This window comes from Cupressus sempervirens, chromosome 7 (genome assembly GCF_028749045.1).
Source record: "Cupressus sempervirens isolate cs-2001-9-10 chromosome 7, ASM2874904v1, whole genome shotgun sequence".
NCBI classification, from domain to species: Eukaryota; Viridiplantae; Streptophyta; class Pinopsida; order Cupressales; family Cupressaceae; genus Cupressus; species Cupressus sempervirens.
The window spans coordinates 768,921,610-768,945,478 of record NC_143124.1 but is presented as its reverse complement, the minus strand read 5'-3'; the positions used below and the strand labels follow the sequence as shown (position 1 = coordinate 768,945,478).

General features: G+C 34.3%; 1 long non-coding RNA gene and 2 other non-coding genes across 3 annotated transcripts; 1 reads left to right on the top strand and 2 right to left on the bottom strand.

The window, feature by feature from the left end:
- The first annotated feature begins 2,725 nt into the window (after positions 1-2,725).
- LOC149549581 (small nucleolar RNA R16) lies at positions 2,726-2,810 on the top strand. Its single transcript, XR_016354956.1, has one exon. It is a non-coding gene; the product is annotated as a small nucleolar RNA R16 (small nucleolar RNA).
- A 415-nt stretch (positions 2,811-3,225) lies between these two features.
- LOC149549580 (uncharacterized) lies at positions 3,226-3,746 on the bottom strand. Its single transcript, XR_016354115.1, has 2 exons — positions 3,612-3,746; positions 3,226-3,490 (listed from the first exon to the last, which is right to left on the bottom strand). It is a non-coding gene; the product is annotated as an uncharacterized LOC149549580 (long non-coding RNA).
- Positions 3,747-20,875: 17,129 nt separating this feature from the next.
- LOC149549579 (small nucleolar RNA snoR14) lies at positions 20,876-20,955 on the bottom strand. Its single transcript, XR_016354974.1, has one exon. It is a non-coding gene; the product is annotated as a small nucleolar RNA snoR14 (small nucleolar RNA).
- Between the last annotated feature and the right edge of the window lie 2,914 nt (positions 20,956-23,869).

Below are 23,869 nucleotides of genomic sequence, written 5' to 3'. Positions count from 1 at the left end.
CATAGCATAAAGACTCTGATTCAAACAAGTGACCACAAGGAGGAGATTGCATTGGCACAACGAGTAGAAGACTCAAGGAGACAAAACTTGTAAGGGTGGACGAGCTGTCAGAGCTGCAAGGGAAGCAAGCCAAGCAAAGGTTGTGAGTTGAATTGTGATATGAGATATGCAATATTGAGTTGTAAGTTACATTAGGTCAAAGACTATCTAATACTTTCTAGCAATTGTATTAGAAAAGAAAAAATCCTATGGTGATAGGTTAGCTTAACATCTAGGTTGTAGAGCCTTTAACAAGGTGATTGGAAATCCGATGGACTTAGGTTGGTCTAGCAACCATTTGTAAATCCTTTAACAGGGTGACATTCCAAGTTGAATGTTTTAAAGTCCTCTAACAAGGCACACTCCTAATAGGGTGTTGAAATCCTTTAACAGGTCACATCTAACAATGTGTTGTAGCCTTTAACAGGGCATCACTTCAGAAGGGTGAGAAAGAAGGTAGCATGTTATTGGTGGTTTTCCCAAATTGGGTTTCCATGTAAATCTCTATGTCATGTGTTGATTTCATGTGTTTCATTTCTGCATATTGATTTACAGTAACTTGCTGGGATAAAGGTTTAAGCTTGGATGCAAAGTAGTGCAAATGGGCTCACTATAATTAGTAAAAAAATAATAAGTTAGAAGTGGACATATTGGACCTTGAACAACTGATTCACCCCCTAGTTATTCTAAACCAATTCTAACACTTGCCCTTGGTTGCGACCGAGGGGATCCACGTCGAGATCACCCACAATTTTTTGTTTCTAGCAATCCCAAAAAATTGTGCCCTATTTTCACATGGAGCCAATTCTGGGCATTGAAGGAATTATCCTCTAATCTTCTCCTCTAGGAGGGATGATGAATTTCATTGGAGTTAACTTTCATTTTCTCGTGAGAGAAAACCCTAGACCCTTTGTTGAAGCACAAGAAACCTTGTCCAAAGCAACAAACGAGTTTCTAGTGATTGTGGGAGCCATGGACGAGCCATAAATAGATTTGGAAACCCATGGAGTAGATGGTTTGTCCTAAAGAGCCAAAAGTCACATGGATAACTACCCTGCATTAATGGAGGTTGCCCGCGACCAACAAAACTTTCACTTTTTGCTTTCTTGCCATATTTTTATCTATATATTGTAATATTTGTTGAATGTTACTATTACTTTAATTAACTTTATGTTTTCTTAAATATCAATAATTATTTATGTTTTAACTTTTAATTAATTCCAAATATTATTACAATAATTTTAAATAATTATAGTTTTAACAAGTTGTAACAAATATTACTTATAAATTATAAATAATTTAAATATAATAGTAATAGAATTTTGTTCATAATTTATTTTGAAATTTTAATTTGAAATAATCATAATGTAAATTTTTTAATTTGAAAAAGTTAGAAAAAGTACATTTTACTTATTTCACACCAATCCAATCAAAATCAATTCATTTAAAAGTTAATGTGTTTATTATAGAACAAGTAAAATATTATAGCAGTTAAAACACTATAAATTGTATGATAGTAATTAAAAATAATTGATTCCTATTGATAGAAATAAGAATATTAATCACTAATTACACAAAAGTGATTACAATAGTACTAATAAAAATAATTAAAACATAAGATTACTTTAAACCCTCATATAATAATATTTAAAAATAATTGATTTCTATTGATAGAAATAAAAATATTAATCACTAATTACACAAAAGTGATTACAATAGTAATAATAAAAATAATTAAAACATAAAATTACTCTAAACCCTCAAAAACTTCATTTGAAGTTATTGCTGGAAACCCTAACTCGACCATCCTTACCTCACGCGTTGTTATAAGCTCCCCTGTTTCGTCATATAAGAAATGCAACCATATCGGTTATTATAAGTGCAAGCCGCCAGTTTAGGTATTCATTGAGTTGCTTCTATTCTGTTAATTGTGGATGGTCAGTAGCAGGTAATGCGTTTTTGTACTAGATTAACCTGTCGCTCGGTGGTTTCCATTTGTAAGTAGAAACTTCTCTATAATCTTTTATCAGAACCTCTCTGCACTTTTTCCCTTTTTTTTCACAAAGATCTTGAAATCTGTTTTATTGATGAGTGGGAAACGGTCTATCTGCGGTGATGAAGACCTTATAATTATGTCTGGACTTCTGAGATAAGTCAATGAATGGATCTATATCTTCTGAGCATTATAATTCCTGTCTAGGGTTTGTTTTTTAATTTTATTTAGGGTATTATTCCTAGTTGTTATCGTTATAGCGTTGCAGATCCAATGGTTGAATTGGCATCATTTACCAACTCTCCTGCATCGCATTCAGTTACACCTAATAGGTGGAAATGATGTGCATTGCATTAGGGTTAAATGTGGTGCCCAGAGTGAGAAGGATAGGCTTACCAGCACATAGCAATCTGTATTGCTCTGGTGCCAAATGGTTCTATCCACATTTATCTTGTTGCACTTGGATTTAAAATGTAAGGTTTTTGATAAATAGGCGATTAGGGTTTATTGTAGTTTTTATATTTAGTTTTGTTAGGTTATATTTTCAAGGAAGATAAATGGTCTTTGTGATGAAGAAAGCAGACGGGCGGACAGAACTGATGCCGTGTTGATTGTCTGGTTGCCCATTTTGGGTTCCTGAAAGACCTCACTGATCAGATTATTTATTATGTTCTATCCCTTTTTATTAGTTTCGATGGCATGTGATGTTGAAAATCTTATTCTACACACTGAAATCCTGATGTAGACAAACAATCACCTCTGACAAACTGATGCCAATCCTCAACTAATAATGTGTTTTCATCGAGTATAAGCTATAAAATGTTTTAGAGCAGATTTAGTGATTTTAGTATTTTGTTACCTGATAACGGAGAATAATGTTTTTATCGCTTTATAAGGATTTATTTGCAGACAACTTTGAATTGCTTGGTTTCTGTCTGGTGTTAACCGCAACTTCAGTACATACTGAAAGAATCTCAATAGGTACCCTGTCCAGCGTTGTTATTCACATTCCCATTGTATATTGTAGTATAACTTTCAAAAGAGAAGACCTATCTTTTCTCTGTATGTTATCTTAAAGTTTAAGATTTAACTGTGTAGTTTCGAGAGTCAAGTATTATTAAGATAATTTTCTTGAGTCAAATGTGCAATTATATTTACCATTCGTACACTTAAACAAACTCAATTGCTTCATATAGAACATTCATAACAATGGTAGTGTATATCAATTAAGACAAGCAAATTACATGACTGCTATCATGGTAGAGTAATGAATGAAGGTAGGTTTTGTGCAATGACCACGAGCCCAAACAGCTAGTATAACCTTTGGATAATCAGCCGCACTGATGAAGTTCAAAGCTAGTAGACCTTTAAATGGTTCATACTTGATTTCCCTTTCCCATTGGACCTGGGATCTCGTATTTCCATTTCCTTTTGGATCTGGGATCGTCTACTGTAGATCTTGATGAAGAACTTGATAAGTGAGTTTGGATTCTGAGCATCCGTAATTTTAAACATGATGTTTCAAGGATTACATGTATAAATATTTTATGTAATTGAGCTAAACATCTTTGTAACATACCTTTGATTTAGTGCCATTATGTCTTCTTCATCAACGTGAAATTACTGTAACAGCAGAGCCATAAAATGCGTTAAACCGCCACACTTTACAGCGGAGCATTGGGTAATGTGACATCAGAAGATGATGAAAATTTGCTCAAATTGTATGCTTTCCTTGTGTAAATGGTGGATTGCATATTAATATCCTTTTCTTGTACGAAGTTCTGTAGAACAGAGTCTCAAACTTGCTGTGAGTTGGGGAGTTGGCGAGGTGGGTCAGTTTAGTCATGTCAGCTCGGCAACTTGGGTTGCAGAGTTGTGGAGAATGGCTTGCCCAACTTACCAAGTTTTGGCATAACTTGTCCAACTCTCGAGTTGAAGCATGCATAACTCAGCTATGTTCAAGTATACACGTGCACGTTTACTCTACAATTCAATACCTGGTTTAGTGGGTGGGACTAGTATATAAATATACCATTTAAGAAAAGTTATATTTATTTTGTTTCTTATATTTAAGTTTTGCTCAAATATACATGGGCAAGTTTACTCCACAATTCAATACCTTGTTTAGTGGGTGGGACTATGTATATAAATATATCATTTAAGAAAAGTTATATTTATTTTCTTTCTTATATTTAAGTTATATTTGTATAAATAACTCCTATATGTGTGAAAAAAGTTTCAGAACAAGTTATATTTATTTATTTTCTTATATTTGAGTTATATTTGTATAAATACTTTTATATATGTGAAATAGGTTTCAACTTCATAAGAATACAAGGTTTTTTTCCACCCAAAATCTTTTGATTCCAATTCCATAATATATGTTGCATTTATGGTATATGTTCCTTGTTTATGAATGTGATGACAAATTAACTTCAATTTGATGATGTTATAGTGTCAAATTAACTTGAATTTGATGATGTTATAGTGTCTTGCATGAAACAAGTTTTAAATTATTAAAATCCTCTTAGATATAAGGGTTTTGTGGAGCCTATTGTAAGTTTGAGAATTATGCTTTAGAATACTATTCTCATGGAAGTATGACAAATATTAACTTGGTGGGTAACATTTATGATGTAGCTTTGTGAAGGTGGATGCTAGACTTGGATTTTAATTAGATAATTTCTTTTTTATCTTATTCTTGACCTTAAGTTTTTTGCCTATGAAGTGGTTGGAGTTTGTCCTCAATATTTGCTTACCTCTTCTATTTCATAGGTTTCTTAAGTTGTGTCCTCTTTGACTTGTTATAATGGATTAGTCACTATTGTCTTTGATTTGTGAGGCACTTGACAACAAAATTACTCCCCGTATTAGATTATGGACATCTCCTTATCACCACGAAAGATATGGGTTGCAAAAGATCTTTAGATGGAGAAGCAACATACAACATGCAAGTAGGATGTTTAACAAACTCGTGCTATACAAAGGTGGCAATTGAGCGGGGAAACAACATGCAACATGCATATAGGTGTTTACTTGTGCAATACAAAGCTAACAATCGAGAGGGTAAACAAGTGTCAAGCAATTTTAGGTTCAAGGTGTTGGAGGTGTGATATTTAGCCAATGTTGTTATACATTTGATGAGGGAAGATGTTACCAATCGGTTTACCAATCTTCCATGTTAATTGTTTATTAAAACATCACTAAGGTTGGGTTCTCATGGAGGGGGCTTACCTAAATATAAAGCATGCGAAGGAAAAAGTTACATTTTGTTTTTCGAAGTGTTATTCTTTCTCTTAAAGTGTTGATGCTTGATTAAAAAAGATATGTTTAAAGCATAAAGATATACGCAAACACTTTGATGTCAATTTTTGCTAATATATTGTCAATTTTTGCTAATATAATGTCATACAATGCCCTCTATTGTTTGCCTCTTTTAATGGAGGCATAATATATGGGAATACCATGTGAGTTTGCCATTTGTGATGCTTCTTATCCACTTTGTTATGCCCAATTCCACATTTATTAGTAAAAGAAATCCTTAACAATGGTGGTTAACAATAGTGGTTGAACTTTACCATACTGAACCTTGATTGGAGACTTGTCAAGGGACCACATTAAACCTACCAAGAGAGTAAAGCACATTAATGCATTTTGTTGTGCATTTTTCTTAATAGGGGTATGCCCTTCGATAATGGAGGGTTGTTCACATTGACAACTCACTAGAGAGGTGAGAAGAATTGTTTGGCTACCACTAGTAAATGCTTAACAATAGTGGTTGAACTTTACCATACTCAACCTTGATTGGAGACTTGTCAAGGGACCACATTAAACCTACCAAGAGTGTAAAGCACATTAATGCATTTTGTTGTGCATTTTTCTTGATAGGGGTATGCCCTTCGATAATGGAGGGTTGTTCACATTGACAACTCACTAGAGAGGTGAGAGGAATTGTTTGGCTACCACAAGTAGGGAAAACCTCAAGCTCCTCTTCAAAAAGAGGATTCACTAATGATGTAAACTTGTACACGAGGTATCTTGAACCATTAACCATTAATTTTTATCATGCCTATTGTTCATTCAAGAGTTTTTAACTAAATTTAAAAGGCCAAAATTTTGGTTGTAACTCTTTGTTCCACGGAATGTTCTACCAATTGTTTAGGGTTTGCCTTCAAAGACTAAGGAAGTAGGACTTACCACCTCTTCTTGATGCAAGTAATGGGTGTTAATCACTAGGTTATCCCTAATATACTTCCTTGAACTTCTCCCAAGTTCAACCAATATCTATTCCCTTCCTTAGGACCTACTCAAAACTACAGTGGTGGTGAATGGCTTCCTCAATGTTCCCACTTCACTTCCCAATACTCATCTTTATCTTTCAAAGTACCCTCAAGCCTTCAAAAAGGCAATGAAATCTTCTCCACACCTCACTCCCTTCACCCTTCGAGATCTCAAACTTTACTACACCTCTTTGTAGTCTTTTCCACTATCCATCATTTCACCAAGTTTCACAACCATATGATAGGTTTCAGGTTTCTTTCTAAGCCAAAATTGCAAGTTGCTTTAGGAGGCCTAATAGGGGCCCTTTCCTATAGTTGTTTCTCCACCAAACTTCCAAAACTCCGAACTCACCAAACAAATTATAAAATCTCTAAACGTATATGAAAATCTAATGAACTCCACAAGATGGGTACTGGGTTGACTCAAGCCCTAGTCTAGGACTAAATAGGATTAATACCAATGTTTGAGCTAACAAACCATCAACACTAAAACCCAAATTAGAAATGTCTCTAACAACACTTGGGGCATCCTTCCACATTGTCATCTACCAAACCTCAAGCAACCATGATCTCCTTTTTCCCTTCTTACAAGGTGATTGCGCAGATTGTTTGAATGCTAAGCACATGAAGATGCTTGTCTTAAATGCTATCAAAGTACTCCAAGTAGGTGGGTGGTTTGAAGATAAGAAGTAAACTAGGGTAACTAGCAGACACAAATAAAATAAAATCAACTACAAACTTTGACGCAAACTAATTAGTACTCTTACACAGGATAAAAAACAAAGCTTCTTGATCGACCTTATTCACTCATACACGTTCGATCAAAAGAAAATTTTGACTGTTGACCTTCCAAATTTGCAAGTAAAGTTGGTTGGCAATGATATTTATTGCATTAGTAACTTTTTGTCAAAAACACAACTTCTTGACCTTACTTATTCACTCATACATGTTCGATCAAAAGAAAATTTTCACTGTTGACCTTCCAAATTTGTAAGAAAAGTTGCTTGGCAACGAAACTTATTGCATTAGTAACTTTTTGTCAATTATTTCAACTTTTCCACATTTCTAATCAAATGCCTTCCAATCCCTATTAAAACTTGATAAATCATGCAAGAACTCTAAAAACCATAAAATTGAAGATTTTTGTTCAACTCATAACGTTGACCAATGATGATTGACCTCTAACTTGCCCATAGGCCTTATTACAACATGCATGGAATTTGTCTAAATGCATTCTAGGGATGCTTGAGATTGACTTCTTGCCTTGTGTCAACTTGGACACTTATTAACCACATGATCTATCCAAAATTGATGTTTGACCACCTTATTTAGGACCTTGGGCCCTTGCACTACCATAGTTTGAAAAACTCGGTTGAAGAGTGGTGTCATGCTTCACAATATCTTCCTGTCATACAGATTGCTTTCGCCTCAAGTAAGCCTTGCCACTTCACTAGGTACTCCTTGTAGGATTTGTTTCTTGTCTTCTTGACTGTCTTAGTGTCCAATATGCACTCTAACTGCAATGGCTTGTTGGGTGGTAGGTCCTTCACCCATTCTACTTCAGAATCTACCATGCTATTGCTATTGGAACTCATGTTGTTGTTATCCCCTTTGTACAATGTGAGGTCTGTTACATTGAAAATAGGGTAAGTTTTTGTTTAGAAATGCCATCACTAGGTCACCAATTTTGAAATGAATCTCTTTGTTCCTCTGCTCTACCCTATCTTTATACTTGGTTATTGACTCTTCCAAGTGATCCTTGACTTGATGATGGATTGTCTTCATCAATTCTGCAAGTGTCTCCCCTATGACACTTCTTGATTTCATATCTTGTAAATGCCTTAGTTCCATGGGTCTACTTGGATGAAATCCATATACTGCCTCAAAAAGTGTCTTGCTTGTCGACTTATAAATAGAGTCATTATATGCATATTTAGCTTGACTAAGTAGATCCCAAACCAGACCATGATGTTTTGTTAGGCGCCTAAGTAGATCTCCTAAAGACCTATTCACTACCTTAGTTTGGCCACCAGTTTGAGGGTGGTAAGTTGATGAATAGGCCAAAGTGTGCCAAGTTTCTTCCGTAAGGTTCTCCAAACATGTCCAATGAATTTGGTGTCCCTATTGGTCACTTGTCATAGGGAGACCATGATTTCTCACTATTTCTTTGAAGAAGAGGTTTGCAATTTGAGATGCATCACAGTTGCTTTTGCAAGGGATAAAGTGAGCCATTTTTATGAACCTATCAACTGCTACAAATACCATATCTACTCCTCTAGTAGTTTTAGGTAACCCAAGGACAAAGTCCATGCTTATGCTATCCCAAGGTTTAGTAGGTATGGACAAAGGTTGATATAATCTTGCATTAGATGATGTTCCTTTGGCCTTTGGACAAGTCAAACAAATTTCTACATATCTCTTACCCCATTTTGTAATTCAGGTTAATAATAGAACCTTGCCACTTGTTCTAGTGTCTTATCTACTCCAAAATGACATCTAAGAGCACCATTGTGCTTTTCTTTGATAATGTTTTCCCTCATTGATGACTTAGGGATGCATAATTTGCTACCTTTGAATAACAAGTCATCCTGCAATACATAATTAGAGAATTCACCATGAAAAGTGTTAGCATTCTCCAAACAATTTTTATAAGCCTCTCTGAAATCAAAATCTTCCTTATACAGATCCTTGATCTGCTTCAATCCTACACTTTGTAGCTTGACTTCTTGGATTGCTGCTTAAGCATCAACCACCTTGTTGACAAGTTCCTTTTTGTGTTTTATTGAAAATGTAAATGCTTGAATATGCTCCACCCATTTAACATGTCTATGGTTGAGTTTATCTTGTCTATTCAAGAAATTGAAGGCATGATTATCAGTATACACTATAAATTCCTTTGGCATGAGGTAGTGTTTCCATTTCTTTAGGGCTTGAACCATGGAGTACATTTCAAGGTCATAAGTGGAATACTTCTGCTTAACATCATTCAACTTCTCTAAGAAAAATGCAATGGGATGATTCTCCTAACTAAGGATTGCACCTTTAACATGCTTACTAGCATCACACTCCCCAGTAAACACCTTATCAAAATTAGGTAGCATTAGGGTGGGTAATTCTGCCACTTATTTTTCAAAAGTCAAAAACTTCTCTCTGTTGTTTCAATCCATCTAAACTTACATTTGATTCCCCCATTAATGGTATCAAGTATGGGAGCTACTATCCCACTGAATCCCCTAATAAACTTCCTATAAAAGGTAGCTAAGCCATGAAAGCTCTTAACATTTTCCACCGCTTTAGGACTAGGCCAATTCAAAATAGCTTCTACCTTACTAGGATCCATCTTTACACACCCTTTGAAATCACAAAACCAAGGTAAATTAATTCAGACTTAAAGAATTCACATTTTTCCAAATTGATGTATAGCTTCTCCTCATGCAATTCCTTCATCACCATTTTAAAACGCTCCAAATTTTCTTCTATGTTCCTGTTGAATACCAGAATGTCATCTAAATAGACTATCACAAATTTGCCAATGAATTGTACTAATACCTCATTCATTAGTCTCATAAATGTGCTAGGTGCATTGCTCAAGCCAAATGGCATCACTAACCAATCATATAGTCCTTCATTAGTCTTGAAAGTTGTTTCCCATTCATCCCCTTAACTAACCCTAATTTGGTGATTTCTTGATTTCAAGTCCAATTTAGAATATACACATGATCCTCCTAGATTATTCTTTTGGTCTTCAATTTTGGGCATGGGAATTGTAATCTTATTGAGTGCCCTTGAATCAACACAAAGTCTCCATTTACCATCTTTCTTGGGTGCTAAAACTGAAGGACATGCACATGGGCTCAAACTCTTCCTCACTAATCCTTTATCCAACAATTCCAAAACTTGTCTACTTACCTCTTCATTTTATTGGGGTGTGAGCTTGTAGGCAAGTTTATTGGGCAATGTTGCACTAGGCACTAAATCAATTTGATGGCTTAAACTTTTGACAGGTGGTAGTGCTTCTGGTTTCTCCTCTGCAACTAGTGAAGGGTACTGTCTTAGCAATTCTTCAACCTTTGGAGGTAGTGGTTCCTTGTTCTTGACTTCCTCTTTTGGTTTAGCTATGAGAGCATACTATTGAAAGTCCTCTTCCTTAGTTAATTGCAGGAACTCCTTACCTCTGATCATTTAGATTGTACTATCATCTTGGTCTTTTACCATATGATTAGGTAAAGGATCCATCCCAAATAGTTTGCCATACCTTCTCTATCAAATAGGTATTCTTTTCACCATTATGTTGGGCTTTCACATCATTCTACCATGGCCTTCCTAGGATCAAATGACATGCATCCATAGGAATGATTTCACATAGAATCCTATCCTTGTACTCACCAATTTGAAATTCTACCCATGCTTGCTCTTCTATTGTAAAGCTATGACTTATTTAACCAAGAAATCTTGTGGGTTGCTAAATGAGGTAATCTTTTAAGATTACACTTCTTAGCCATTTCTAGGGATACAACATTCTCTGTGGATCCAGAGTCAACTATAATTCTGTACAATTTTCCATATGCCTTACCTTGAGTTATGAATAGGAATTTCCTTTGTGGTGGCTCTGTCTTCAAAGATCTTCAACATAGTCCTCCTTAGCATCATGTTTTCCCCATCAAATACTGGTGCTGCATTCCCAACTTGTGTGGCAGTACTATTGTAGCAAGCCTGGCTGCCCACAAGAATAACACTTCAGGGTCCCATGTCCCCTTCCTTGTCCACCTTCATATCCTTTGCCTCTGTTAAATGGGCTCCTCTATCCTCTGAATCCTTGATTCCCTCTGTGAGAGTTTTCACCCCTATTACCACCTTCATTTCTCTGCTCATTTTGTTGATGATCTTTTGGCCTCCTTGGGAACTTTCCTCTTCCCCTTTGTTGATTAGTCCTTCCTCCTCTACCCTTGTATTTCTTATCTCCTTTTTATCATTTCTCCCATCTTCATTGCTAACTAAAAGCATTTCATCATTGTATTGGAGCATAAGATGGTGACTTCTTCCTGTATATTGTACCTTAGACTAGTTAAGTATTTGGCTACCTTCACATTCTCTAGCTCTTCTCATCCTTGATCTTATGTAGAGCCTATGGAACTCCTTTGTATATGAGCTTACATTCAGCTCCTTTTGCCTCAAATTTTGTCTTCTCATATGTAACTAGACTTCATAGTCCTCAGGAACATAAGTATTCCTTATCATGTTAGACATTACCTTCTACGAAGTAATCTTGTTCTTACCTTCTCCGACTCTCCTCTTGAATGAAATTCCACCATGTGAGAGTTGCTCCTTTCATTCTTCATTGGGCTAGCCTCACTTTCTTTCCCTCTGTTATCCTATGGCATTCAAAGTGACTCTCAAGAGCCTCCATCCAATCCATTATGGCATCAGGATCCATCTTCCCTCCAAAAATATGAGTGCCAATAGATTTACTCCCAAAGGTTTCTAAAGCTTTTATGAATGTTGCTTGGTCTACAGGCATGTGTCGTATTCATCATCCACACATTGCACTTCCTTCTCATCCATCTCTCCTTCTCATCCATCTCTCCTTCTCCGTTGTTGAGATATTCCTCAATCTTCTCTATAGTTTTCTCTACTACTCCTATCTTATTTTCCAACTGTTCTAGCGTGTCTTTCAATTGCTTATTCTCATCTTTCTGTTCTTGAAGTCCTTTGGCCAATTTTGCATTTGTCACCATCTTGTCTATCCTTGATGTAGAACATTGATAAGGTGCAAACACCCAATCCACAAGCTCCAAGCTGAGCTCTGATACTACTTATGATGCAAGTAATGGGTGTAAATCACTAGGTTATCTCCAATATCCTTCCTTGAACTTCTCCTAAGTCCTTAGGACCTACTCAAGACTAGAGTGGCGGTGAATGGGTTCCTTAACATTCTCACTTCACCTCCCAATACCATCTCCCTTTCACCCTCGAGGATCTTAGACTTTACTACACCTCTTTGTACTCTTTTCCATCATTTCACCAAGTTTCACAACTATTTGATAGGTTTTGGGCTTCCTTCTAAGCCAAAATTGCAAGTTGATCTAGGAGGCCTAATATGGGCTCTTTCCTAATAGCCCTGTCCAACCAATTTCTCCACCAAACTTCCAAAACTCCCAAAGAACTCACCAAACAAATTACAAAATCTCTAAAGGTATATGAAAACCTAACAAACTCTACAAGATGGGTACTAGGTCAACTCTCCTTACCCCTTAAGTCTCGAGCCCTAGTCTAATAGACCATCAACATTGAAACTCACATCATAAATACCTCTAACAACACTTAGGGAATCCTTCCACATTCTCATCTACCAAACCTCAAGCACCCATGATCTCCCTTATGCCTTATGCAACATGATTGTTGACTATCTATACGCTAAGCACATGAAGATGCTTAGCTCAATGTCGTCAGTGTACTCCAAGGAGTGGGTGGTTTGAAAATAAGAAGTAAATATACAACAAAAACTAGGATTTTCCACTGTGGGATTAGAAAGGAAGCTCCATTTCAATTAAAACCCTAAGCACAAATTAGAGTAACCAGTAGACACAAATAAAATAAAATTGACTACAAACTAATCCTATTCGACACAATTAGTACTCTTACAAAGGATAGAAAACACAACTTATCACCATAAACACATGTACATACTATAATATTGTAAGGAGATCTCAAAATTGTACTTGATGTCCAACTCCAACCCTTTCCTAGGTTGAAGAACATTCATTTTGTAGGCCAAGACTCTTTACCTTACATATTCACTCTTGCATGTTCGATCAAAACAAAACTTTGAGTGTTGACCTTCCAAATTTGCAAGAAAAGTTGATTAGCAACAATATTTGTTGCATGAGCAACTTTTCCACATTTCTAATAAAATGCCTTCTAATGCCTACCAAAACTTGATAAACCATGCAAAAACTCTAACAAACATAAAATTGAAGATTTTTGCTCAGCTCATAGTGTTGACCAACTTCACTGACCTTTGACTTGCCTATAGCCTTATTACAATATGCATGAAATTTGTCTATATACATTCTTGGGATTCTTGAGATTGACATATTGCCTTGTGTCAACTTGGACACTTATTAACCACCTAATCTATCCAACCTCGATGTTTGACCACCTTGTTTAGGACCTTGGGCCCCTGCATCACTTCCCCTCCAAGGTATTTAGTTTGGATGATGCATCCATCTCTACGTCTATCGGTTCTACTTCCTAGTAGTCCTCTTTGTTCTACTATTGGCTGCTTCATGATGACCATAAAAATAATGTGACCATTGACACATGGAGACCTTTGCCTTATACGAGGGTAATTCACACATACGATGAAGCACAACCAAGTTGGAAACTAATATGTAAAGCATGAAAGACTTAACCACAACTAGGTTATTGAATGACAACCAAGAACAAGATAAAGCCACAGTAGCACACAATAGTACAACCTGATCTAAATGGGGTGTATTATAGGTTAAGCCTAGCATCTTGAAATTGATTCACCTTTACTATATCTTTATAGTATTACATAGATTGTATCTTTGATCCTTGATCTCGTAAAGTATTTTATATGGCAAAAAACTACACTTAAGCCTACCACTTCCTTAACATTTAAGTACCCCCAAATCAATTGTGTCCCAACTCTTGAAACTATTACAATCTCTAACCTTGAACCATAGATTGGAATAATGGACATTAAAGCATACATCCACATTATTACAATACATATGCATTTAAACATTGTGCTAAAATATAACAAGGGCTACAATTCAAGGAATCCCTGTTGCCTTATTGCAACTACTTAGTTCCATAGAAGTACATATATAATACATTATGTCTTTGCCTCAATTGTAAATTTCACATAGACCTCTTCTCATGCATCTTCACACACAATCCACAAGGGGATCCAATTACTTTTTTACAATTTATCAACCTTGAAAGAATAAACAAGGTTGAATAAACTCTCACCAACTCAATTACAAAAATATAACTATACATAATAAAATAATGTGATCCATTCTATGTCGGCTATGATATATAAATGATCCAAGTCTTGAGTGTGTAACACGCTACACCACCATTAATCATGCCTCAACCCAATAGTAAATCACCAAATGAGATCACGCTAATCAATATGATCCACCAATACGAATAGAACATGGTCTAGAAACATCAATAATCAACATTAAATGCCATAGTAATGTCCACAATAACTCTTACCTCAAAATTCATCACCATCTCTAAATTGATCATCAATAACACTAGCAATAACCTCTTCCAAAATAAGAAAAATTGCTTGCAATCCTCCAAAATCACGAACCAATGGAGATGATACACACCCATGTCCCAAATACAGCACATACCAAAATATTGCAATGTTGGATCTTACCAAACCAAAAATGAAAATTCAAAATACTAGTCTCAACATAGAAATCAATAACTCATTGAAATCAACATGCAAACATTTGTAATTGAAATGAATCAACTATAGACATATAAGCATAATATTCCAACAATTCCCTCCTTAGGAATTGATGACAACATATGATGTGAAAAAAAATCAATGTACAAAGAAATGAAATTAACAATATCCACAATTTTGTCTTTCAAGGTCTCTAACAATTATCTTCCATATATCTTGTTTTACACACCCCTCATGCTTTTCCCATGAATATCTTTTCCCCTTTAACATGAATGGGAAAGGTACCTACATGCACTTTACCATAGAAGCCAAAAATATGAACAAACATCTCTTCCTTAAGACATGTTGATAAACCCAAAAATAACTACTCACTTTGGGTAGTAGACACCAACAACATTAGTCTAGATTTAAGATATCTTTGTAAGTACACTAGACTAATGCCTATTAATGCATCTTAGTTCTCATTAGGAGGGGAAATCATTCCTTGCCTACCTTTGAGACACTCAAAAGTATCCTTAGGAAAGGGTTTTCTTGAAGATATCTGCAATATGTTTTTTCATAAACACATTCTAATTTGACTTCCTTCTCACTAACCTTCTCTCTCAATAGATGATATTTTAATAGAAATAGAAATTGAATGATCAAAGTAGCAAACAATAGACTCACCATATTCAATTATGAAAATTCTTCAATATTTGCTTCTTCTATACCACGTGTACAATTAACAATAACAACAATATATTTTGCCTCTACATTAGATTGTGAAATACAATTTTGCACCTTTTTTCCAAGAAAATGCATAATCACTTGTACTCTTTATGTTATCCACATTACCTGTACAATCAATACATATTTATGATATTACAGGCCATAATAGTCTCTTTCAAATAGTTGAATATTCGTTTAGCAACCATTGCTTGAAATCTAGGAACAACGTAAATAACATTCATAAAATCAAGTATGGTTTGAGTTAAGTATAATAATCCACTAATCATAGATTTAGATCTAGTTTGATTTGCATTAGAGATTCAACCACCTTAGTCAACTTGCATCTAATCACCACAAGTGTAGAATCTTCCATTCCAAACTTCTTCATTGATTCTTTCACATATTTACATTGAGACACAAATAATTCTTTTTCTAATTAAGCATTTGGACTAGCACATAATTTTATTTCGCCAATCATAGACATCTCAAACTCATTTTATATCTCTTTAGAAAACTCTTTACTCAACTTCTTATATCCTCTAAAAAAGGTATCATCAACGAAGACTTCAACAATCAAAATGTTAGCATGATCAATCTTGAAATACAGGTTACTATCACCATTTCCTTTGTTAAATTCAATCTTTAGGAGATACTTATTCAATCTTGTATACCAGGCTCTAGGGGTTTGTTTTAATATATACAAAATTTTCTTTGGTTTAACCAACAAAGGTACCTTCATCATATCTAGGATCAATTTTTCTTAAATTTTCATCTCTTTTGATTTAAAATTTGTTTTTGAAGACTATGAAACATTTTGCAATAGGAACATGACCACACCAAAGTTCTCTTAGAGTCTTACGAGTACCATGCTTGATTCAAACGTTGTTCAACATCTAGTTCCCTATAATAATTAAAAGGTCAGAACTTTGTTAAGGGCAGATGATGATATGGAGAAGCTGGAGCTTGAAGCTATTGAGCTTCTAAAGTGCCTCAGGTAGTTGTTCTTTGTCTTGTCCTTGTTTGTTCTAGTCAACTATCTTTTAGTGGGGGGATTTTCCCTTGTTGTCTTCTATCCTCGTTGGCTTTCCATGCATGTTTTTCTTAGTTGATTTGGCTTTTTGAGCATTAATGTTTAATCTGTTTGGTATTTTTTTGTAAAGGGCTTTACAGTCCCTTCAAAACTTGTCACTTAATAAGAAACTAGTTGTCCAATAAACATTTGAAACATTTTCTTGAATCATAATTTTCCTAGTAATTTCTAGGATAGTTCTATTTCTTCTCTTTGTAATATCATTTTGTCGTGGGGTCCGCGATGTAGACATCTATCTCTTTATTCCATTTTCTTCATAAAATGCATTAGATTCACTAGATGTGAAGTCACCACATTTATCAGATCTTCATATACTTCATCTTCAAACATGTATCTCTTTCTCAACCATGGCTTTGAAGATTTAGGATTTTGAATTTGTCAAAAGCTTCTAATTTCTCTTTTACCAAAGTAACACACATTATCCATGAATAGTCACTAATGAACAATATGAAATATATATTTCCATAATGTAGAACCACATAAATCAATATGCACAAGATCTAACAATCTGCTTGAAGATTAAGTTCTCTTGAAAGCTCTAGTAAACTTACCCAATTGACATTCCTTACACATTGCGTTAGCAGACTTCAATAATTTAACTATCACTCCTTGTGTAACACTTATCTTCACATTGTTATTACACCCTCTTATGCCATAATCAAGTATCATCAATTTTAGAAATCAAACATCTTTTCTCAACACTAGTCAAATAAAAAACACCACATTTGGTTTTTATACTAGTTGTCCAACACTCAACAAATATGCTTTAGACCTTAAACATATTTAGATATCACCATTATTATTCTTTCCATCAAGAGTAATGAAACCTCTTAGAAAATGAGTGTCATTGCCAAACCTAACATAAACATCATCATATCTTTTCAAACTCACATTTTCCCTTAGCACATATCAACTTTAACAATAAGGGCTCTTTCCACATTCATATAACTAGTAGTCTCATTAGGGATCAAATCTTCTTCATTAATAGCAATAAAATACCCATTCACCATTTTATGACTCACCTTTCTCAAATTCATCATCTATCACACTTTCATCTACAATGTAATAATATTTCTTTTGATATCTAGGTTGAAGTTTTCTAGGCTTATGCTTTAGAACTCTTTGAAGACCCCTTGAAGCAAAATAATCAACGTATAAAAAATAACTCCATGGTTGTCCCAAATCACTTTCATCTCTTAGGGAATATGCTTGACCATCATTTGTGCTTCTTCGAGAAGATGCTTAACAATAGGATTCCCAACATTGTTTGCATGAAACCCTTGCTCAAAATCAAATCACAATGATGACAAGTCATATTTTGTTTCAAGATCTTCATCAAAATAATCAATACTATCCTCCATTTACACATTATGCTCAAAATTCAAAAATTCATAATAATTACTCCTTTTATTTGAAAATACAAAAGTAAGACCATAAAATTTATTACTCTACAAAACATCATTTTTATTAGTCTAAAAAACATCACTTGAGAATTCTAAAATTGATACTTAGGTTGATGTTTGGTCTTTTCTTCCATGCATCCTCAAATACCCGTTGTGACTTTATTTAGACTTATAATTAAATTGCATAAATAGGAAATAAAGAAATTGGATATTGTGAAATGGTCACAAAAACATAGAAAGCTAAAACTCAATTTAGTCCAAATGAAGTAGAATGTCTTATTATAGATTTTGTCATAATTTTACTTTGATAATTACATTATTCAAATTTTTACACTTACTATTCTCCTTCAATTTTGACCAAAACAATAGAATTTAGTGCATTATTATTCAAAGTAATATTGACCACTCCTTAATTTAATTTTGTGCACTATTGTAAAATTTCTCTAATATTTACCCTTCTTTTAGAAATTAGAAATGCCCACATTTATCTATTTTTTATCCAAATGAAGTAGAATGTCTTATTATAGATTTTGTCATAATTTTACTTGTATAATTACATCATTCAAATTTTTACATTTACTATTCTCCTTCAATTTTGACCAAACAATAGAATTTAGTGCATTATTATTCAAAGTAATATTGACCACTCCTTAATTTAATTTTGTGCACTATTGTAAAATTTCTCTAATATTTACCATATATTAGAAATTAGAAATTAGAAATGCCCACATTTATCTATTTTTTATAAAAAATATGATTAAATTGATTTTCTTTCGTAGTTTACAAAGATAATAATTTATTGTAAACTAATCAAAATATTCATACTAATCTTAATAATTTATTGTAAACTATTCATACTAATCTTAATAATTTATTGTAAACTTATTATAAAGTAATCAAGTCTTAATAGTCATATTAGTTCATTAATTATTCAATTTAAAAATAAATGCCACCTTTAATTTTCTTAATTTAATATAAGTAATGATTAATATTAAATATTTATATTTATGACAAATTTGATTCATTCCTATTTTACAAAGTTTATCTTTTTTATTGATATATTCAGGCCTTAAGCCAAAGTATTGACATATTGCACATATATATAGATATGCATATATCAAAATATTAATTCATCAACCATTTCCTAATGATGTTATGAAATTACAAATCCACCACTATCCTTCTTAAAAAGGATTAGGTATGACCATTTTAAAAAAAATAAAAACTATTATGGATTTTTCTAAAAATCTCAGCATTTGATCCTAAGTTTGAAAAAAAAAAATCACTAAGCTTTTATGAATCTAGAAAAAAAAACTCTGATTTTTCTTTAGTACATTTTTTCAATCCCTATCAGATTTGGATTTTGGGAAAATAGTTAGATCCTTTTAGAATTAGAATTAGAACATCTTGAAGAATTAGAGACTTAATAAAAGACGTGTAGTAATACGTCCTCACGACTGTAGTGAAAGTTTCTTGAAAATCAATCAAAATTCTCATTAAGGGCCGTTTGGTTGCAAGCGTAGGAATTGAGAATTAGAATAGAAAATTTGAATGAGAATGGAGAATGAAGAATAAGAATGGAAAACTGCAATCCGATCTTGTTTATCCCTTGTTTGGTTATGCAAGCTTAAATTGGAATAGAGTTAACTTGCAATCAATGCCATTGGAAAATCACTGAAATATTTGAAAATATTTCTACAAATGCAATCGGCGCCATTGGAAAATCGCTGAAATATTTGAAAATATTGAAAACAATTCCAGCGCTCAGCCCAGGTCAAAGCGGATTTGAAAATTTAATCAAATGAATGCAAGAATAGCAATTCCAATTACAGGTATTTTTTCAAATGGACAAAAGCTCATTTTGAAACTAAAATGAGAATAATGGCAGCCATGGCTTCAATGTCAATGAAATCTTCTACACTCCTCAACTGGGAAGCAAGTCAATGAAATCTTCTGCATTCCGCACAATCTCAAACCAAAAAGCCAACTGGATTCGGGGATAGTGCATTATAGGCCTGATATAAAATTATGCCCAAGATCTAGTCTTTTTAATTTGTCCAATTGTTAGGATGATACCACTCAATCTATTGAAAGAGATGTTCAGTTTGTTCTATATGTAGATCTCTGCAAATCCTCCACTATCTTGGCTGCAAATGACTATAATTGTAGGGGCTGAAGCGTTTCTTCATCCTTGTCACGAGATGCAAAGCTAGGGCTACGATGAGTTGTTGAGGCTTTCTTGAGGATTTGGCCCCCATAATCCTATCTTTATTGCCATCTCACAAGGGACAAAGTTCTCAGACTTCACATCGTTTTTAACAGTTTAATCATCTATTCTATGACTCGGCATTGGCAGTTGTCCCAGGTGGTGTTGCCATTATAAGCCATAGAGGCGTTGCTCACATCGACTCTGCCCCCATATTTGGGCCATTTTAGTGTTCCTGCATGGCCCTACATTTGCAGTGAGCATTAGGTGATAATACAGAAGCACAAAGCCTAAGGGCTTCAAACCCTTGTTCCCACCAAACGTCAACGCGGTATGATGAGATAAAACAAAAGACACGAAGCCCAGGCAACAAACAAAGCGATATGCTTACACCAAATCCGAAATCTTTATGAATGATGAATAAAGGGAATTTGGAATTTGGAATAATAAATAATTCGTATTATGTGAGAGAATTAAAAACTGCAATGGATACACAATTGTTTCTGCACTCCTATTTTAACTAAAAACTATATTACCTTTATTTTCAATCATCTAATTCTCCGAGCTTAGAGACTATTTTACGGAAAAAAGCCACAAAATCGTAAAATAAATAAAAAATCAAACCCTAAGCAGTAAAAGAGAAAGAAACGCTGAAACCCTACCCCAAAGTTTAAACAAACTCAAAGCCCATTTTCTAAGCCGTATCAATCAGAACCTGTTGGGATATAAAATAGCATCAACAAATTTTCAGTGGATTGACAGATATTTTTATTCATCACATTGATCGGCTGTTAGGAACAAATAATAGAGAGATCTAATGTTAACAATATGTGCTCACTCAGAACTTCTTAGAGGTAATGTTGCCTTCATCGAAACAAAAGCTTCTAAGGCATAAAAGATTATCATCATAGTGAGAAATAAATTCACAAATTTAAAACGAGAAAGATTCCAGAAAAGACGGATCAAGTTTCTAGTAAAGTTAACAAATAAGAAACAGATAAATTCACAAATTTAAAACAAGAAATATTCCAGGAGAGACGAATCAAATTTCTAGTAAAGTTAACAGATAAGCTACAGATCTGTATCGTCTCAAAGTAACAATAGAGAGGCACTGCATGATGAAGTCCCCCAAATCGATAAAATGATCTAATAAATATCATCGTCCATCTGAAAAATAATAACGCAGTTATTTATATAACCTTCAAACCCTAATATTAAGATAACCTTCAAACCCTAATATTAAGAACCCTACCTAATCGAAATGCCGTGGAGAATAACCTAAAGTCTTGCGCCTTAAATCGACGGTAGACGACGCTTGTCGAGTAAACGATTGATACCGGTAATTTAACATGGCATTTATCACAACCCAACTCACAAGTGTGTGTGTATGTGGATTTTTGACAATTTACTCGTAATTTCTCATATTAGAGACAATAGTCTTCTAAAATTTCGATTAAATTTATGAGTAGTTGCAATTGCATCTTTGTGTGTAATTGGTATGGTGATAATTATACCAATGCTTAAATTATTAGTTAGTATGTTCTTATTGAGTCGAGACGCGTAACCTTACAGTGGCATAATACCTTTTATAGGAGGTCATCCTAAAAAACAACTGTAAGAAAAAAGAAACCTTTCCTATTCCACTTCCATCTTCACAATTTGCATGTCAAAAAGCCAAAAAAAGCGAGACATTAACATTTTGAAACACATAATTAATTCTAATTAATAGAACATGTAATGCCTCCCTCTATCCTACAAATACATATTTTCAGCATAACACAAAGCTATGGCCAAGACTATCGAGTAACCCAGTGGAATCAATGTCTTATATTCTATACTTTGTTTCATTGTCAAATTGTAGGTTTAGTAGATCAGAAGTATTCATCACACAATGATCTGGGGGATAAAAATCAGTTAAAATTGAAATGTCCCTAATGCTCCAAGAATCAACATCATTACAAAGTGTTCACAATTTTGACTCCAACGCAACTTGAACAGGCAAAATTGGAGTTCAGATGCCAAGGTTATGACCGGTCAAAGTTTGGTCAAACCAAAAATAGAGGCAGTAAAAAGGTGAAAAATAATCATCTCGAAAGTGGTCAACAATGGATTTCAAATGAAAGAGCTAAAATGAAGTTATGGTGTTTTGAAGTTATGGGAAATTTTGAAGATTTGAATGCCAACAAGATCCAAGATCGAGAAAGGTGATGGAAAGCTCGAAGAATACAATCCTGAGATCGAAAAATGAAGGACTAAACCATCATCACAAATGGTAGATGAAGGTGGTGGACAAGTTTGTCAAGATAAGAGTATCCAGAAGACTCTTAAAAATTTGCAGACAATGGTAAAAGTTTTGGTACAGGAAAGAGAAGAAAAGATGCGAAGACGTGCAGCTCAGAAGAGAAAAGGGAAAAAGAAAGGAGATGATCGTGATCCTCCAAACACACCTCCCTCTTCTCCTTCTTCTACCCATTCAGATTCTTCTAATATTTTTAAGGGTGGACATAAGCCTCAAATCAAGTTGGATGTAAAGTTGACTTGCCAAAGTATTGTGGGGAGTTAAATGTCGAGAAATTAGATGACTGGATTCAACAAGTAGAAGTCTACTGTAGAGTTCAAAACCTTGTAGATGATGTTGATAGAATTTAGTTAGCCACTCTTCGATTAGGTGGTATAGCTCTAACCTGGTGGGAGAGTAGGACTCGAGATGAACTTCACAACATGGTAAGTTTAAATTGTCTTGGTCAGATTTTGTTAGTGCTTTAAAGAAGCAATTCTACCCCTTAGGCCATATGCAACAGTCAATGATGAACTGGCAACATTTTAGGAAAGTGAAAGGTCAAATAATCCAGGAGTACACCCATGAATTTCGTGAAAGGGCTATTTCATTAAATGTTCCATTGTACACCTAGGATACTTTACTCAAGTACATAGGTGGTCTTCATTCTTACCTTAGACACTCTATTTTGGTTTTGAATCCATGTAATTTGGATGAAGTATGTGTACAGGCTACACATTTAGAGTCAAGGGGTAAGGGTACATTCATTGATAAGGATGATAAGAAGCCATGTAAATTTGACAGAAAATCCAAAGACAAAGGGAAGGGGTGTTAGTGTAGTTTTTTATTTTTCCTATTTTGCTAGGTTTTTCCTACACTTTTAGTAATCTCGCTTAGGTTAATAAAGCATGTCTTATTAGGTGAATGGTTGTGAGGTGTCACCTTCCTACATGTGAGCATCCATTAGCTATCTTGGGAAGATACTTTTCTATCTTTAGTCCGATAAATGGTTGCTCCTCATTGGTTGGTGTTGCCACCTCCTCCCTCTTCCTAGCCTATATAAGCATGCTACCTAGCTTGTATTTGCATCTCTTATTTTTTGCATCCTCTGAATGTTATTTTGCTTCCAGCATTTGCATTACTCTCTTGGAGACTAATTCTATGATGCTATTTTGATTTTGTATCATTTGCATTCATAGTTTAGATATGTATTCTTTGCACTAGTTTTTTGAGTTATTAATCTTATCAGATTCTAACATGGTATCAGAGCTTTTCTATGTGCAAGAGTAGATTTTAGTTTCCTTATTTGAGAGATTCGGGGGGGGGGCTAATAAAATTTATTGTAGTTTTTTGAAAAACGAAGTATGCTCTTCTCTTGCATCTTTGGATGATCCTGAGAATCAGAAAAGTTTTGACAAAA